Below are 20,312 nucleotides of genomic sequence, written 5' to 3' on the forward strand. Positions count from 1 at the left end.
AATAAATTAGTCAACAGTTTAAAAACAAACTCCAAGAATGTGTGAATCAAGAGAGATCATACTGCAACCTGGAGAAAGGAGACAGACAGTCAGGCTGATAAAGATACGACATGTGCTACACAAAATTCAAGATGGTTTAATGTGATTTCCAGTACACAAATGTTAAGCAGAACAAAATAATTGCTACTCCAGATCTGGTGCAGCACAAAAAAAACACAAGAATATTAAAAAAAAACAATACAGGTGACCCCGCTTTTCGAACGTTCGCTTTACGAAACCTCACTGTTACGAAAGACCTACATTAGTACCCTGTTTTTGCTTTCAAAAGGTGTTTTCACTGTTACGAAAAAAAAATCAGCGCGCGATAAAAGGCAGAGCGTACCCCGAGCAGCCGCTCTCCCCCGGATTCGGAACGGCATTGCTTAAACACGTTGCATTGAGCAGCCGTCAGCAAGAGAAGTTCTAAGGTGTCAGAAAAGCCAGAAAGAGCTCGTAAGGGTGTTACACTTAGCGTAAAACTAGACATAATTAAGCGTTTTGATCGTGTGAACGAAGTAAGGACAACGTGAGTTTGGCTTGTGGAAGCTGACGAAGGTGATATTGAAGAGGTTTTGGCATCCCATGACCAAGAACTTACAGATGAAGAGCTGATGCAATTGGAAGAGGAAAGGATAACAATCGAAACCGAATGAGTAATGATAAAGTATGACTTTAATTTTGAAAGGGTATGTCGGTTTAGGGGATATTTGCAGGATGGTTTGAGTCCTTACAAAGAACTGTATGATAGAAAAATGCGCGAGGCTCAGCAGTCAAGCAAGCCTTCCACATCAGCCGACGAACCTCGACCTTCGACATTGGGGTGGGCAGAGATAGAAGATGAGCTGCCTGCTCTAATGGAAACACACGATGACGAGATGACACCCCAGTGTCCCACCACGCCAACTCCCAGCCACGGACAGATACCGATTTGTGGAGAATGCAACAGTAGCCAGTAGGCACACAGCACATCTTTAAGAAAAAAGCCGAAATAAACATGCGAATTAATTAGGTGCTGCCGACACGTAATTATCGGCCCAGATCAAAGACGATGCAATCAGAAATCGGCACTGATCTGGGCCGACAATTACGTGCCAGGCGGCACCTCATTAATTAGCATGTTTATTTCGGCTTTTTTCTTAAAGATGTGCTGTGTGCCTCCCGGCTACCGCTGCATTCCTGCATGCTTCGCGGCAATGTATCGCTTGGTGGCCTGGAGGGTGGGGGCCACTGCACCACCCAAACTCCGATGACTCAGTCTAACAAACCACCATCAGTGTGCTCTGCGCTTTCCCAATTCCAGTAAGTGATAATACACTGTACATACATTATTTCTACTTTATATCGGCTGTGTATTTATACGTGTTACTTGGTATGATTTGGCAGCTTCATAGCTTAAAGTTTACTGGAGAACGCTTGCGCCATGTTTTTGCCAACAGTGCTTGCGTGAGATTTTCGCTACGGAGAACAGTTCAGTAATGATTGTGGAAAAGTATTTCTACTTTATATAGGCTGTGTATTTAGCATATCATTCCTGCTTTTACTATATGTTACTGTTATTTTAGGTTTTATGTGTTATTTGGCATGATTTGGTAGGTTATCTTTGGGTCTGCGAACGCTCACAAAATTTTCCCATATAAATAAATGATAATTGCTTCTTCGCTTTACGACATTTCGGCTTACGAACCATTTCATAGGAATGCTCTACCTTCAGATGGCGGGGGAAACCTGTAAATAGAAATACATGAGATAGCTTATAAACTGTACATAAATTGATTTTATGTCCATAAAGTGATGCTAGGCACAGGAGTGTTTGTACATCAGATGGCTGCCAGGCAATGAGTGAGTATTTCTGAGATAGGTTAGCAAATGTTGTTCCATTGTTCAAAACAGTTAATAGGGATAATCCTGGGAATTGTAGACTAGTGAGTCTTACATAAGTGGTGGGCAAATTATTGGAGAGGATTCTTAGAGACAAAATTTATGAGCATCTGGAGAAGCATAGTTTGATTAAGGATGGCCAGCATGGCTTTGTGGTAGATAGGTCATACCTCAGGAGCCTGATTGAATTTTTTTCAGGAAGTAAATAGACAAATCAAGGAAGGTATAACAGTAGATATGATGCCTATGGATTTCAGTAAGGAGTTTGACAAGGTTCTCTATGATTGACTCGACCAGAAAATCATGAAACACGGGATTCAGGGAAACTTGGCTGAAGGTAGTAATAGATAGAGTGTATTCTGCCTGAAGATCTGTAACTAGTGGTGTTCCCCAGAGCTCTGTTCAGAGCCCCCTGCTCTTTGTGATTTTTTTTAACATAAATGACTTGGAGGGCAAAGGTGGGCACAGAAATGGCAGCTGGAGTTCGAAGGTCGAACTTGAAAGCAGAGTACAACATTAACAGCAGAACTCTTAGCAACGTGGAGAAACAAGTGGATCCTGGGGTCCAAGTCCATAGATCACTCAAAGCTGTTGTGCATATCCATAGGATAGTTAGAAGGCATATAGTATGTTGATCTTCAATAGTTAGGAAACTGTATTCAAGAACTGCTAAGTAAGGATACAACTCTAAACTCTGCTCTCCGTAAGATGTTTTTATGGTCTCCCCATGACAGCATACGTTTCCTCTGAAGGTTCTGGTTTCCTCCCACATTCCAATGACTTGCAGTTAGGCCTAGTGAGGTGTGGGCATACTTTTTTGGTGCTGGATGTGTGCCGATACTTGCCCAGCACAATCCTTGCTGACTTGACAAATGAAGCTAACTTTAATCCTAACTCCTGTTGGACCATCATCATCATCACGTGTCGTGCTGTTAAGACGATAGCAATCATGGTTTATTACCATGACTGTTTTTGGCAAATTTTTTGACAGAAATGGTTTGCCATTACCTTCTTTTGGGCTGTGTCTTTACAAGACAGGTGACCCCAGTCATTATCAATACTCTTTAGAGGCTTTCTAGCATCAGCTGCTCATATGACCACCAATTGCTCCCATGGTTTCATGTGACCCTGTTGGAGACTAAGCAGGTGCTACAGCTCACCCAAGGGTGACTTGTAGGCTAGCGGAGGGAAGGAGTGCCTTACACCGCCTTTGGTAGAGACATATCTCCACCCTGTCACCCACCTGTTAAACCACATACGGAGTATTGTGTTCACTTCTGGTCACCCCATTATTTGAATGATATCGAAGCTTTAGAGAGGGTGCAGAGGTAGTATACCAGGATGGTGTCCTGGATTAGAGAATTTGTCTTATGAGGAAAAGCTGAGCAAGCTTGGACATTTTTCCTACTGAGCAATGGCAGATTAGAGACAACAAAGTAGAAAAAAGTTTAGGGAAGATATCAGAGGTTGAACACTACCAAGATGGTGATAGAGGCTTATACAATAGGGACATTTAAAACCCTTAAGTAGGCACATAGATGCAAATGAAAATCAAACATTATAGGTTGGTAAAAGAGAAGGGTTAAATTGATCATGCGTTGAGTCGTAGCTCAGATTTAGTTGTGTTTTAGTTGTTTTTTTAAGTTTCATAGAAAATGGTTTTGGGTATAAGAGGTGAGTTAGAGATCAGGTTAAGGTTTAGAGACAGGGATGGGGAATTAGAAATCAGGCCCAGGTCTCAGTCAATGCTCCACTTTGAAGACCAGCAATGGATGCGGTCTGGAAGTCACCCCAGGGTCAGTGAGTTGTTGGTGGGTACCAAAGTTAGAGTTCCATTTGGGCAAGAAGAATGCGGTTCTTTGAACCCCTGGGTTTGGGAATTGGTGAGACCAGAGTTTGAGGCCTAGTGGTCAGTGATTGGTGGATCCTTGGGTTTGAGGACGAGGATTGAGACCCAGAGGTCGAATTGGAAGTTCAGACATTGTGGCCCATTGGCCAGAGTACCAAGGCTGCGAATCTCTGAGTCCATTGGGGAAGTTGAAGTCCAATGTCAGTGAGCCTGAGGCTGCTGGAGGCTGGAGGCCCACGAAGCCAGCCTCTGCTAGGGTTAGATGATTGTGAATGTGCATTGGGGAGAGGGAGGATGTTGTTATCTTTTTGCTTATTGTGTTCTGTGTTGTTCTGCCAAGCATTGTAGGTTTGCAATGCTGGCACCAGAATGTGTGGTGACGCTTGCAGGCTGCCTTGTGCACACCACTGGGTGTGTTGGTTGTTAACACAAATGATGCAGTTCACTGTATGCTTTTATGTACATGTAATAAGTAAACTTGAATTTTGAGGTCAGCACAGGATTGTAGGCTGAAGGGCCCGCACTGTGCTGTACTGTTCTAAGATCCCAATTGCCTATATATGACATCTGCCTCTCTTTCCTGATCAGAGTCTTATCAGTATCGAGGATTTCTTAATCTTAAAGGCCTTGCCCTTCTTCTAAAAAGAACATGCTAGTCGTGAAATCTTCTCTCTCTTTTAAAAACCTCCTTTTACCTGCAAACATCCTCTCCCGATCAACCTTTACTAGTTCTTATTTAATAGTATCAAAATTAATCGTGCCTCACTTAGGACTGTGGACAAGAACTATTTTTTCATATCTAATTTAAAATTAATATAATTATGGTCACTGGTCCCAAAGTACCATAACAATTTTACCTTAATTTCTCAATCAGAGGTCATGTTGTCCCCTCCCTAGTACTGCCATCCACATAATGCATAAGAAAACTTTCCTGGAGACACTTAATAAATTCCACTCCATCCAAGCTCTTAGCACTATGGCAGTACCAGGGAAGTTAAAATCATCTACTGTTTAGAATCTCATTTGAAGCACCTACCATATGAAACTAAAATGTTCAGTCAGTTAAGATACTACCTAGGTTTCATCTATAACAAGAACTGTGTGAATTATTCTGCATCAAGATTCACAATTTGGGTGGGGACACTATTCTAACATTTTTTTTTAAAAGCACTCAGAGAATGGTTTTGGGGACATAGAGTTGAGGGAGAACTATATCTACCCTTAGTGATATCCTATCCTGACTTTTTGAACACTGTCTTAAGATGATAACTTCCAAGTCCTTCCTGTAAATGGGATATTAAAGCACACTATTCCAACTTTATTTCCAAATCAAAATATTTTACAACACAAGCTAAATTGGATATTAGTCCTTATAAAAATACAAATAATCTACTTTAATATTTAACAAAAGTTTAGTTTCAATCATTTTTAACACAACAAAAAAAATGGATACCGACTTAATGGATCTTGACTATTGTGCTGTTTCTGGATTGTGATTGTGACATCAGGAAGTTATAGAAGCCAAAGCATTCATTTGTATGAACCACAATGAAAACCGGAGACCTTTTAAAATTGCACTTGTACCTTTTAAAATTAATATTACTCTGATGTATTTTAGTTCTTCTCATTTTCCTTCAGGTCCCCCACATCACTTATTATTTCACAGATGAAAGGACAGAAATACATTTCAAGGTTTCTGAATATGACATCAACCATACTTTATGCATCTGAGGCCACACATAGTTGGATCATTCAATAATCTTTCCTAGAAGATTGAAGAGGCACTTTGTTAATCATAACAGATGGAAATACACAGAAAAATATTTAACTTTGGAAAGACACAAATAGCTTTTACATGGAACATAACATCATATGATGAAGGCTCACTCCTGAAACATTAACCTTTTCAACACTGATTACTCCATAGTATGCTTGCAATAGCTGCTTTTATCTGCAGCATATGCAATTTTATTAGTTTCTACAAGAATTGGTTAAGTTCTGTGCCTTCAGAATTTTAAAAAAATTAAATTTAATTGTTGCAAAAGAGGTGTTTTGGCGTGCTCTGGTAGAATAAAAGATTTGAGGGTTTAGTTTCCTGTTAGAAACTGGTTGCTCAGTTATACGATCAAATGCACCTTAATGAAGTACTTCAAGATGAAGGAACAGATTTCACTTAATTTATGACAAGGAAGAAAATCACTATACTATCTTTAGTTAAGGTATCTGCATTATTCAACATTATCAGCTAACCAGTGCAGTTATTGAAGCAATTCTGCAGAGTTTCAGGAGATATTTGGAGCAGATGGTCCAGGGGACTTACATATGCTTAAAATTCAGTCATCATCACGATGATGCAAAACAGAGATGAGAATGCAATTTTAAGTGAATGTCAAATAAAAGTTTTAGTCTTCTTGTTTGTATGTTTTGCCAATTAAAGTCTCTTAAAATAAATAACTAAATGCAAAGCACCCTCTAGAAATAGCTTTAAAAATAACTAATGAAGTTTGTTTTTTGCCGGTGATGTTAAACCTGATTCTGATTCTCAAAATTCAAATGGCTGATTGAAACATGTCTTTGATTTATACAGCAGGGCAAGATTGTCAAGAGCAGGGGTCCCCCAACCTTTTTGCACCGTGGACCAGCTGACCGGGCGGGGGAGGGGGGGGGTGTTAATCACGACCAGATTATAGGTGATAAGTCAACAATAAGTCACTTATCAGTGGCTAATACACGCAATTTTGTTTCTAAAAGGGTTTATCTAATGAATTTAATATTAAACACAGCGCATAATTTCCTCGCATGAATATAGTGATGTCAATTATGTCAAAAGGAGGTTTCTTACGTCCAGTCTATTCTGCAATTTAGTTTTCATTGCATTCATTGCAGAAAACTCGGCTTCGCAGAGACATGATGTTGGAAATGAAAGCAACGTTTTCAGTGCTTTCATGGCTATCTCAGGATACTCAGCCTTGACATTGATCCAGAATGCCGGCAGAGATGTTATGTCAAACATACTTTTCAGCCCATTGTCATTTGCAAGCTCGAGGAGTTGATCTCCTTCCTGCGCTGATATGGATGATTCACCAGGGACATTCACAAACGGGTCACGGACCCATTCCTTTGCACGTCTTGGGTCATTTGCAGTTAGGAAGTAATGCTCAAATTCTGTCGACAGCAAAAATAGGTGATCGTTCACCAGCTGTGAGAAGGACGGTGCAGCCTCAGTCTCTCCCAAAATCCCAGCTAATGTTGGGAACATGTCAAATATGCCCCTGTCCACTCACCGTCCCCACAGTTCCAGTTTGGCTATGAAAGCAGACACTTTATCTGCCAACTTGAAGACAGTTGTCATTCTCCCCTGAAGTGACAAATTGAGTTCATTGAGCAGGTTGAAGATGTCACACAGATAAGCGAGTTTTGCTATGTACTCCTCGTCACTGAAGTGTGCTGCCAGTGGTGACTTTATTCCTGAAAGAAATCTCTGTAGCAACTCTCTTAACTCGAAAACCCTGGCCAGGGCTCTCCCCCTTGATAGCTACCTGACTTCAGTGTGTAAGAGAAGGTGTTTGTGCTCTGCATCCATTTCCTCGCAAAGCTGCTCAAACAGACGTGAGTTAAGGGCTTTTGCTTTGATGTGATCGATAACTTCAATAACATCACTCAATATACTGTTAAGATCAGGTGACATTTTTTAGGCTAGCCAGCATTTCCCTGTGTGTGACAGAGTGTGTAGACTGGCATTCAGGAGCAACTTCTTTGATTCGGGTAGTGAAATCAGACTCGTTAAGCCATTCCAACAGCTGTGCTTCGATGTCCTCCGCTATGTCATCGATTCTCCTTGAAATTGTGGTAGCTGAAAGAGAAACCTGTGCCATCTTGTTAGCTGGTGAATGCAGCAGGCCAGGCAGCATCTCTAGGAAGAGGTACAGTCGACATTTCGGGCAGAGACTAACTGAAGGAAGAGCTAGTAAGAGATTTGAAAGTGGGAGGGGGAGGGGGAGGGAGAGATCCAAAAAGATATGAGGGGGAGGGATGGAGCCAAAAGCTGGACAGGTGAATGGTAAAAGGGATATGAGAGGATCATGGGACAGGAGGCCCAGGGAGAAGGAAAAGGGGGAGGAGGGGGGAAAAACCCAGAAGATGCAGAAGATGGGCAAGGGGTATAGTGAGAGGGACAGAAGGAGAAAAAGGACAGAGAGAGAAAGAATGTGTGTATATAAATAAATAACGGATGGGGTACGAGGGGGAGGTGGGGCATTAGCGGAGGTTTGAGAAGTCAATGTTCATGCCATCAGGTTGGAAGCTACCCAGACGGAATACAAGGTGTTGTTCCTCCAGCCTCAGTGTGGCTTCATCTTTACAGTAGAGGAGGCCGTGGATAGACATATCAGAATGGGAATGGGACGTGGAATTAAAATGTGTGGCCACTGGGAGATCCTCCAGAGGCATTTGTTTTTTACTCATCCAGTAGTTGTAGGTTAATGACAACTGATGTCCTCGCGTGAGTAATGACCTCGCGTGTGTTCAAGTTCAACAGTGGGTGTGACAGGGTATGAGGAAAGGTGCAGTTGACTCATATCGTTTCCTCGTGGCCCGGTAGCACATGCTTTGCGGCCCAGTACAGGTCCGTGGCCCGGTGGTTGGGACCACAGATCAAGAGCATACTCTTGACTTCTGCTTCACATCCTGTGACAGGAGGACCGGACTTCACATTTCATGAAAAACCTACATTTCCAACATCCATCACATGACAATTCTGTTGTCGACAATCACATTAGAACTTTTCAAATACACCAGTGGGTCAATTTCATAGACAAAAAAAACCAAAAAACATTATACGCCACATTCCTCCACATTTTTTTCTACTTGTTAAGGCTTACAATCTCAAAATGTATCACTAGAGATTCCAGGAAAGACTACGCATTGCTAGTACCAAGAAAGTAAGTACCACCTGGCTAACCATAATCAAAAACAGCATCCAGAAACAGGAAAATAGCTTCCACACACCAGCTTATGAGATGGTGGATTTTTGCTTAAAGTCTACAATTCAAATGCTCAAGTGCAAGGGCATGGAAAAATTTCCACTGAAAGATGCTGCAAAATATCCCTATGCTGAACTGAAAATTTAATCAGTTACAATTGCAGGTCATCTGCTAATCAACTATCAAAGACCTGATAATTCAGCAAAACAAGGTCCTGAAATTCTCACATAAATGTATGTACTCATATAACTACTGTCAGAACTGTATGTGCAGAAGGTTGTAGATGACATGGTCCAATCACAAACAAGAGAAAATCTGCAGATGTTGTAAATACAAAAAACACACGCAAAATGCTGGAGGAACTCAGCAGGCCAGGTAGCTTCTATGGAAAAGAGTAAACAGTCAACGTTTCGGGTTGAGACGCTTCATCAGGACTGGAGAAAAAAGATGAGAAGTCAGAGTAAGAAGATGAGATGCGGGGAGGAAGGAATGAAGTAAAGAGCTGGGAAGTGGATTGGTGAAAGAGATAAAGAGCTGGAGAAGGGAGAATCTGATGATCGAAGTCCATGGAAAGGAATGGGGAATGGTGAAGGGGGGGGGGGTGTACATTACTGGAAGTTTGAGAAATCAACGTTAATGCCATCAGAGTGGAGACTACCCAGACAGAATACAAGGTGTTGCTCATCGTGGCAGTGTAGAAGGCCATGGACTAACATGTTGGAACAGAAATGGGAAGTGGGATTAAAATGGGTGGCCACTGGGATATCCTGCTTTTTCTGGTGGATGGAGCATAGGTTTTCAGTGAAGCAAAGACATGATCACAGATATCTGGATTTGGGGAATGAGTCTGGCTGGTAATCTGTGTACTAGCATTGTGCAATCAAAATATTGCTGACACTTGGTTTGAGATGAAAATAATACAATTCAAAAACTAGGAACTTTTACATGAATCGTGGAGAAAATAAGACGCAGAAAGAAAAGGCCACATTGCACAAATGTAAGGAGAAACTAATGCTCAGGTTTAAAGTGACTGAGGACCATTAAGTCACCTCTCAATGCTAAACAACACAGTTAAAACAAGGGCAGAATAGAATCTGTAGAATCAAACACAGCCATGAGATGCTGTATCAGGAGGGATCTTAATAAAATAATACACTGATATATTTTTTATTTTACTAAACTGCATTTTATGCTTTGATGGACAATAGCAATGATTTTCAATGATCTGGCTTAAAAACATTTCCATTTCAAACAAAATAACAGATGTTTAATATTTGCTTGGAAACTGTAATGGAATTATTTTTTTAAAGTAAATCTCTATTTGGAATAAAGTCAATATGTCAACCAATAAGTACTACTCCAAACATGCAGTTCTTTTTGTGACTACAGAGGAAAGTTACTATAAGATTCATTCCATGACATGTTTTGAGCTAAGGAAAAGTTCTTCATTATTTCATAGCAAAACTATGTAAATAAGCATCAATTTCCAACATTATTTAATTGTACTATTTAAAATAAATCATTAATGTGGTAACTAGTTGTTGCTAAATTGACTGATTTCTAACTAAAAAAACTTGAATCTAATGAAAAAAGCATGATACACAATCTTAATACCTATATGTAAGCAGAATTGCCTGATTCACTTGTGCTGATTGATGCTGTAGCATTAGGATAATTATTGTAAGCACATACAACTCATATTAAGAGAATCACTGCTTAGGCCAATATTTTACCAAATCGCTTCAGAATTGCTGGCTATTATTTTCGTAGCTAATACTGAAAAAAAGGCTTCACTACTAAAAAGTCACTATCATTGCAGGACTGCGATGGAAGAGATTGTGTCCCCGTTTATGAATCAAGACCCAGAGATCCTGTTGGCTGATATTAGGGGCCAGAGGTTGAGCATAAAGCACCAATCAATACAAGAGGCAAGTGCCAGGAAGATGGTGGACAAGGTGTAAAATACAGACAATAACAGAAACATGACCTAGCAAGATATGTCAAGGTGAGAGATCCAATATTTGTACCTGCTCCTCAATGGTCCTGCAATATTCAAATTCCTCAGATGTACTTACAAACATATCCCCTTATTCAAAGGTGGGCAGACTGCACATACATAATACCTCATGTAATGTTTTGTATAGTTTTAACATGACCTTTCTGGTCTTCTGTTCTATTCCGTAGCCTACTAAAAATATCCAGTATGCTTTCTTAACCATCTTAACTACCTGTTCCAGACATTCATTTTCATGAATCTCTGATCTTTTACAATTTTTGTTATCTTTCTTTTGTGTATACCTGTATTGTTATCTATCACCAAATACATTACCTCACCGCTTTGAATTTCATTTACTATTTTCTGCTCATTCAACAAGTCCCTTGAAATGTTGTTTAGTTCCATGGCTTTCCTCCTCTGAATCAACCACACAGTCAGATTGTAAGACGGAGACACAAGACAGTCCAGATGCAGGAAACCTGGTACAATACACAGCTTGAGGAACTCAAAGGGTGAGACAGCACCTATAGAGGGAAATGGACATTATTAAGACTGGAAAGAAAGAAGGAAAATGGCCAGTATACAAAGTGAGTGTGTTGGGGGTGGGGGGGGGGCGCAGGTGGTAGGAAGGCTGGCGGGTGACACGTGGATCCAGGAGAGAGGAACTGATATGAGGTTAGGGACGGGGGTTGGGGGGTTGGAAATGATGTAAGAAGCTGCAAAATGATAGCTGAAAGTGACACAAAAGCTGAGAAAATGAAATTAGATTGGAGAGGACAATAGACCATGGAATAAAGGGAAAAAGGTGAGGAGGGGAAACTGACAGGAAGACTGCATGGGCAGGTAAAAAGGGAGTGGAAAGAGAAAGGTGAAGAGGCTAATAGGATAATGGAGAAAGAGGGAGGTGGGGGAAGAGAATTGGTTCCCAGAAAATACAGAAATCAAAATCATACGCTTAGGTTGCAGACTTCAACAGGAGAATAGAATAGAGGTCCTCCTCTAATCCACGTTTAAATTCACCTCAGCTGTAGAGAAGACTGAACAGACATGTCAGTGTGGAAGTGGAAATGGAAATGGAATTAAAATACTTGGCCAATAGGACCAAAGGTGCTGAATGAAGCAAGTCCCAAATCTGCGTCAGGTTTCACCAATGTGAATCCATTGGTATCATCATTGCATCTGGTTCTCCATGGAGGTTGCATGGGAAGCACTGTATACAACAAATGGCTCTGTTGGATTTACATGTGAAGGGCTATTTCACCTGGAAGGATAGTTTAAGGTCCTGAATGGTCGTGAGGGAGGTAGTGTAGGGACAGGTGTAACATTTAGTGTGGGAGCATGATTGGTGGGGAGGAACAAGCAAATAAGGGAGTCACAGACTTTGGAAAGCAGCGAGTGAAGGAGAGGGTTAGATGTGCCTGTTGCTGGGATTGAATTTAATTGAATTCTTTATTATTGTCACATGCATTTAGATATAACAAAAAGCTCGTCTTGGATATTGTTTGTACAGACTTTTTTTTTTGCAGTGCCTAGAGGTAAAACAATAACAGAATGCAGAATAAAGTTTAACAGCTGCAAAGAAAGTATAGTGCAGCCAAACAATAAGGTGCAAAATGTATTTCCAGAACACCTTCAGTCTCACTGCCAATATATTGTTGGTTCCAATTGCCATTGTTATATCTTTTGCATATGATTAGCTCTCACAAGACTCATTACATTCCCTGCTTAAATCCCTGGCTTTTTTGTTTGACCTTTCATTGCTTTGCACCATTGACTATACCTCTGGTTATTTTGATTTGTGAAAATATTCCACATCACTTTTCTCATTTTATACTCTATCCAAATCCCTCCGCCCCATTGCTACTAAAAGATCTGTTTGGCCTGACATCCATTCTATTTTCTTCCTTGAGGTACGCTTCCATCAAAAATTCAACATTGAAATGGTAGTCTGTTGCAGTGGGTTAGGAATTATTTGCACAGAAAATTACTGTAATATGACCTGAACCATTCTGGATAAATAATTGACTCAGAAGGTGATTTCAGGACAAAACTTGGTAGTGGAATTATTCTTGGGTTGCTCTAGCCAAGAGTAAACATAGTCAGCCAAATGGCTTACCTCTTTGCTGCAAAACTCTGAAGTGCTGGTGACAACATTGCTAAGCCATATAGTTTGAAAGCTGTATCAAAATAATAAAAATTGTTTACATGGAAAGTATACGATATGTACATACAACCACTAGTCTTTTCCATGAAATTCATTTTAATTCTCATCTTTTAATTAGCATTATTGCTAGTCTGGCCAATTTTCATTTTCTCTTATTATTGAGCAACTGTATATTTCCATAAGAGTATCTGACATTCATTTCTCAATTTACCAATCAATTGTTGATGTTGAACAACCCATTTGGCAACATTTTGACAGCCTTATTCATATTATATTTTTTAATAATTGAAGCAATCATCTTAATTACTCTATATTTTAAAACCTGACAAAAGAGAGTTAAATTATAAGTAATAAGTCTGAGCTACTTAACACTGATACTTTCCTATTTGTTTGCAGTCATATTTCTGAAACTTCAATGACGTTCTAGTTCTGCACTTCAAATTAAAATTTGGAAATCACCACCAGCACGGGATCCACATGTCCAGTTATTTTAGCTGTGATTTTAGACTTGCAAGGCCAAGAACACTGTTTATTAAAAATAATATTCTGCAGTAATAATGTTAATTTTTGAAATAGTTGAGGATTTAAAACAAAATACCTCAACATCAATGACATTCAAAAGCAATCGGAAAACTTAGCAGTTTTGACAGATAGTGAAGCTGAGGTTGAAGCTTTGCCATCAAATATTTTCCAGCAATTTCTTGGGTAGGGATAATTCTGGTACCCCTATGTATAATTAAGTTGTGTTAGACACTGGTGCTATGGAAAGCTTGTTGATGATATTTGTAGGGTAATGTAATGGGTGACAGATGACACATATTATTCATAATAGAAACTGTTTCACAAAATTCCACATTGGTGACCCTGGCATTCTTGGATTATTCCAGTTAGCCAATGACATGTTGACCAACACAGTTGCTTTGAATCTGCCAGAGTCTTGGGAGCAGCAAGCTACCACGCGGTTTGCACAGACAGAAGGAAGCCCAACTTGCTTAGCAAAAATTCACCACAGACAATACCAAATTTTACTATATTGTTGCATTGCTAAGTAGCACCACTGCAGCCAGAATGATGAGTGTATTAGAGGACCTGCCTGCACATGATAAATATGTCACTGTGAACACTGACCTATTATAGACTTCTGGACTGACTGAGTTCAAGTGTGCCAAATAATTACTTTTCTAGCCTGGCCTAGGTGATGTTAACCATATAACAATTACAGCACGGAAACAGGCCATCTCGGCTCTTCTAGTCCGTGCCGAACTCTTACTCTCACCTAGTCCCACGGACCTGCACTCAGCCCATAACTCTCCATTCCTTTCCTGTCCATATAGCTATCCAATTTAACTTGAAATGACAACATCGAACCTGCCTCAACCACTTCTGCTGGAAGCTCATTCTACACAGCTACCACTCTCTGAGTAAAGAAGTTCCCCTCATGTTACCCCTAAACTTTTGCCCTTTAACTCTCAACTCATGTCCTCTTGTTTGAATCTCCCCCACTCTCAATGGAAAAAGCCTATCCACGTCAACTCTGTCTATCCCCCTCATAATTTTAAATACCTCTATCAAGTCCCCCCTCAACCTTCTACGCTCCAAAGAATAAAGACCCAACTTGTTCAACCTTTCTCTGTAACTTAGGTGATGAAGCCCAGGTAACATTCTAGTAAATCTTCTCTGTACTCTCTCAATTTTGTTGACATCTTTCCTATAGTTCGGGGACCAGAACTATATACAATACTCCAAATTTGGCCTTACCAATGCCTTGTACAATTTCAACATTACATCCCAACTCCTACACACAATACTCTGGTTTATAAAGGCCAGCATATCAAAAGCTTTCTTCACCACCCTATCCACATGAGATTCCACCTTCAGGGAACTATGAACCATTATTCCTAGATCCCTCTCTTCTACTGCATTCTTCAATGCCGTACCATTTACCATGTATGTCCTATTTTGATTAGTCCTACCAAAATGTAGCACCTCACATTTATCAGCATTAAACTCCATCTGCCATCTTCTTCTAACTGGCCTAAATCTCTCTGCAAGCTTTGAAAACCTACTTCATTATCCACAACTCCACCTAACTTAGTATCATCTGCATACTCACTAATCCAATTTACCACCCCATCATCCAGATCATTAATATACATGACAAACAACATTGGACCCAGTACAGATCCCTGAGGCACACCACTAGATACCAGCCTCCAATCTGACAAACAGTTATCCACCACTACTCTCTGGCGTCTCCCATCCAGCCACTGCTGAATCTATTTTACTACTTCAATATTAATACCTAACAATTGAACCTTCCTAACTAACCTTCCGTGTGGAACCTTGTCAAAGGCCTTATTGAAGTCCATATAGACAACATCCACCACTTTACCTCGTCAACTTTCCTAGTAACCTCTTCATAAAATTCAATAAGATTTGTCAAACATGACCATTCACGCAGAAATCCATGCTGACGGTTCCTAATCAGACTCTGTCTATCCAGATAATTATATATACCATCTCTAAGAATACTTTCCATCAATTTACCCACAACTGACATCAAAAACTCACAGGCCGATAATTGCTAAGTTTACTCTTAGAACCCTTTTTAAACAATGGAACAACATGAGCAATACACCAATCCTCTGGCACCATCCCCGTTTCTAATGACATTTGAAATATTTCTGTCAGAGCCCCTGCTATTTCCACACTAACTTCCCTCAAGGTCCGAGGGAGTATCCTATCAGGACCCGGAGACTTATCCACTTTTATATTCCTAAAAAGCACTAGTACTTCCTCTTCTTTAATCATCATAGTTTCCATAACTACCCTACTTGTTTCCCTTACCTTACACAATTCAATATCCTTCTCCTTAGTGAATACCAAAGAAAATAAATTGTTCAAAATCTCTTTTGGCTCTGCACATAGCCATCCACTCTGATTCTCTAAGGGACCAATTTTATCCCTCACTATCCTTTTGCTATTAATATAACTATAGAAACCCATTGGATTTATTTTCACCTTACTTGCCAAAGCAACCTCATATTTTCTTTTAGCTTTTCTAACTTTTTTCTTAAGATTCTTTTTACATTCTTTATATTCCTTGAGCACCTCATTTACTCCAAGCTGCCTTTATTTATTGTAGATCTCTCTCTTTTTCCGAACCAAGTTTTCAATATCCCTTGCAAACCATGGCTCTCTCAAACTTTTAACCTTTCCTTTCAATTTAACAGGACCATAAAGATCCTGTACCCTCAAAATTTCACCTTTAAATGACCCCCATTTCTCTATTACATCCTTCCTATAAAACAAATTGTTCCAATTCACTCCTTCTAAATCCTTTCGCATCTCCTCAAAGTTAGCCTTTCTCCAATCAAAAATCTCAACCCTGGGTCCAGTACTATCCTTCTCCATTATACTGAAACTAATGGCATTGTGATCACTGGACCCGAAGTGCTCCCCAACACATACCTCCGTCACCTGACCTATCTCATTCCGTAACAGGAGATCCAACACTGCCCCTTCTCTAGTTGGTACCTCTATGTATTGCTGCAAAAAACCATCTTGCACACATTTTACAAACTCCAAACCATCCAGCTCTTTTGCAGAATGGGTTTCCCAGTCTATGTGTAGAAAATTAAAATCTCCCGCAATCACAAACTTGTGCTTACTACAAATATCTGCTATCTCCTTACAAATTTGCTCCTCCAATTCTCGCTCCCCATTAGGTGGTCTATAATACACCCTATAAGCGTTACTACACCTTTCCCATTCCTCAGTTCCACCCAAATAGCCTCCCTAGACGAGTCCTCTAACCTATCCTGCCAAAGCAGTGCTGTAATATTTTCTCTGACAAGCAATGCAACACCTCCCCTTCTTGCCCCTTCAATTCTATGCCAATGCACGTAAACTGGTCTCAGCTGGCCAGCACGAAGGCTGAGTTTGCTAACATGGAAATATGCCTGGCATTGTATGCAGGGCAACTAGCCCTTGGACTCCAACCCTCCACATGGTCCGCAAGTCCAAAGGTGGTTGCTGTTCATGTGGTGATTACCACCACCTTATTGAGGCCACCAACCCCAATCATTAACTGGACCCACATATTCAAAACTTTTCTGCACATTTAGCTGGAAAGTGGTCTTAGTCAGAGGTTACCATCAGGTGCCTATGTGCATCAAGGACATTCTCAAAACTGCTATTAAAAGCCCATTAAGCCTACTTGAGTTTCTGCGCATGCTGTTGGGCTGAAAAATGCTTTCCAGTGACGAATGGACTCTGTGTTAAAAGACTTACATTTTCTTTTTGTTTATCTGGACGACATACTTATCACCAGCATATCCAAAGGCAAAAACTTATCACATCTCTGCATACTTATCAAGTGCTTAAGCCAACATGGAACAATAACTAACCCTACTAAATGCCAGCTCAGTTTGCCTACTATTGACTTTCTTCGCCACAGCATCTCCACAGAAGCTGCAATACCCCTTCCATTGAAAGTCGCTGCTATTGTGGACTTAGGGAGTTCTTTTTATTTAAAAAGGTATGGTGAAGTTCTATTATCATTTAATTTTGTGAGCTGCTGAACTTATGCTCCTCATATATTGTGCCCTTGAATGCAGTGCCCCGATTGTATTCTTGACTGGTCAGTACTTTCTTGACTTTCACCTCAGACTGTTGAGGAAGTTTGGTAGGGGCCCCTAAATCCTAAGTACTTTCTACAGGGGCCCAATTGAGAGCATCCTGACTGGCTGCATCACTGCATGGTATGGGAACTGCACGGGACTCTGCAGAGAGTGGTGGGGCCAGCTCAGGGCATCTGTAATTGTGAACTTCCCATGATCCAGGACATTTACAAGGACAGGTGTGTAGAAAGGGCCCGTAGGATCACTGGGGACCCAAGCCATCCTAACCACAATCTATTCCAGCTGCTACCATCTGGGAAGAGGTACCACAGCATAAAAGCCAGGACCAACAGGCTCCAGGACAGCTTCTTCCACTAGGCCATCAGACTGATGAATTCCCGCTGATTTGAGTGTACTCTATACTACATTGACTGTTCTATTTATTATAAATTACTGTGATTGCACATGGCACATTTAGATGGAGACGTAAAGATTTTCACTTGTGTATGTGAAGGATGTAAGAAATAAAGTCAATTCAATTCAATGCATGACCAGAGCATTTGATGACACTAAATGAGCTCTTTTGAACATGACCCTACTGGTGCCCCGCTCCCCCAACACATCTATAGCTATCACTGTTGACACCTTAGACTATCCTGTGGGTGCTGTGCACAGACAGTTGGTTGGTAGCATATGCTAGCTGCTTGCTACCTTCAGCAGGCAGCTTCGCCTCCATCCCCCTTCCCCACCCTGAGAAGAATTACTGGTTACAGCACGCTTGATCGTGAGCTTCTTGGTGTCTATCTGGCCGTCTGCCATTTTCATTTTCCACAATGGTTGATATTTCACAGTATTCATTGGCCACAAACCCTCAAGCAAGTGATAGCCAAAGCATCAGACCCTAGGTCTGCACAGCAATGCCATGTGGCCTACATTTAGGGATTCATGACCGACATACAGCACATTGAAGGGAAAAATAATGCTGTAGCTGGTTCACTCTCATGGTCCGCTGCTGATGCCATACACATCGTGGTTCGCTATGGTGTGGCAGACGACCAAGCTACTGAATTAGAGGTCCAGACTTGCAGGACAGCAATCATGGGCCTGTGATTGGCTGACATCAAGTTTGGGGACAAAGGGATTTCTCAACTGGTTGCCCTTGCCCCATAGTGCCTGTAAACTGAAAGCATATTGTTTTTAAACTCTATTCACAGCCTCTCACATCTGGGCGGGAAGGCTTCACAGAAACTGGTTGCTTTGAAGTTTGCACAGCACAGCCTTAGGAAGGACGTGGGAGACTGGAGTGCAGCCTGTGTTGTGCATCAGCTTATGAAAATTAACCATCATGTTCAAGTGCCATTGGCACCTTTTGAGATCCCTGAGCAAAGGTTTGACTACGTCAATGTGGACCTGGTTGGTCCTCTCCTCCTTCCCGCAGTAATTTTATGTGCTTAACAAAAGCCCTTTACTTCCATTACGAACAGACCAAAAGTAGTTGCCTTACACTGACTTCATTACGTCAGACATCATCTCTTAAAGTGGAGGCAACTCAATAACTGTGTTTGTGAATTATTTAGAACAGTTTACAATAGACAATAGGTGCAGCAGTAGGCCATTCGGCCCTTTGAGCCAGCACCACCATTCACTGTGATCATGGCTGATCATCCACAATCAGTATCCTGTTCCTGCCTTCTCCCCATATCCCTTGACTCCGCTATCTTTAAGAGCTCTATCTAACTCTTTCTTGAAAGCATCCAGAGAATTGGCCTCCACTGCCCTCCGAGGCAGAGCATTCCTATTATGAATAATATCCATAATCTGTTACCAATTATATTACCCTACAAGATCTTGGAACCTTTTAGCTAACAAATGCTGTCTTATAAGTATTAGTAGGTAAACATAGGAGAACTTAGAATCTAAAAGATAAGTGCCATGTGGTAAAACATAGGCCTCTGACACACCTAACTATAATTATCCTGCTTCATGCTACATGTTAACCACCGAAAGTGATCAAAGCTATCAGTTTGGCTGTCTGGTTTCCTCATTAACTGGACTTCCACATTTCTTAGCTTCTTTTCTCACAACATAACTCATATGCACTATCACTTAACCTAATTTAACATCTGTTGAAATTGAGGCTACCTGTCTATTTGTCACACTAGTTTACCAGGTGGACAATATTCGACACAAATCAAAGGATGCTGGAAGTCAATTGAAACAAAACTACTTTTGAAAGCTGCATGCTCTTGTTGATTTATTTTGGATGTGTGTATCTTAACAACCACGTATGTAGTACTTTGAGGAGTATCTGGTATCTTGTAATTTCTAATGACTTAAGAGTTATTATGGGCCCTTTTATTACATAATGCTGCCAACTGCTATTTTTCTTTGTATTGCAAAAGATTGCATTTGCCGTATTACCAGAAAGAACTTTTCTCCTCAATGTTGGACAAATATTTTGAAATAGACTACTTATAGGGGATCAGTTGATTAGATTTAAATGACAAGGCTTTGAAAAAAATATCCTATACAGTGATATTTTTTGTTGATGCACATCTCCGGCCCTGAATTCCATCTGTAGTCTGGCCTCCTCAGCTCCTTCTCAGCTTGGCCATATTCAGATGACATAACTTGCTGTCCCAAACCACTCATACCACCACCAAAGCCTGAACAATAGCAAGTAACATTTATGTATTTGGTATGCTCAGTTGTATACAATCTAATAATTTACAGGCATCATATCAAAAAAACATACAGCAAATTGTCATTTTTAAATGTCAGG

The 20,312-nt window shown here is 40.6% G+C and overlaps 1 protein-coding gene across 7 annotated transcripts in view; it reads right to left on the bottom strand.

Annotated features, from left to right (window-relative positions):
- Positions 1-20,312, bottom strand: part of LOC140194989 (ADP-ribosylation factor-like protein 15) — a 280,579-nt gene that overhangs the window by 23,357 nt on the left and 236,910 nt on the right. For 2 of the 7 annotated variants that reach the window (XR_011885334.1, XR_011885335.1), the window contains exon 5: positions 11,078-11,268. The exons of 4 other annotated variants lie outside the window; for them this stretch is intronic. The gene's annotated coding sequence lies outside the window, so the exon portion shown is untranslated. The remainder of the gene's footprint in view (positions 1-11,077; positions 11,269-20,312) is intronic. One more of the 7 variants, XR_011885336.1, reaches the window with a different exon arrangement.

This window comes from Mobula birostris, chromosome 3 (assembly GCF_030028105.1).
Source record: "Mobula birostris isolate sMobBir1 chromosome 3, sMobBir1.hap1, whole genome shotgun sequence".
In the NCBI taxonomy this organism is placed as follows: Eukaryota; Metazoa; Chordata; class Chondrichthyes; order Myliobatiformes; family Myliobatidae; genus Mobula; species Mobula birostris.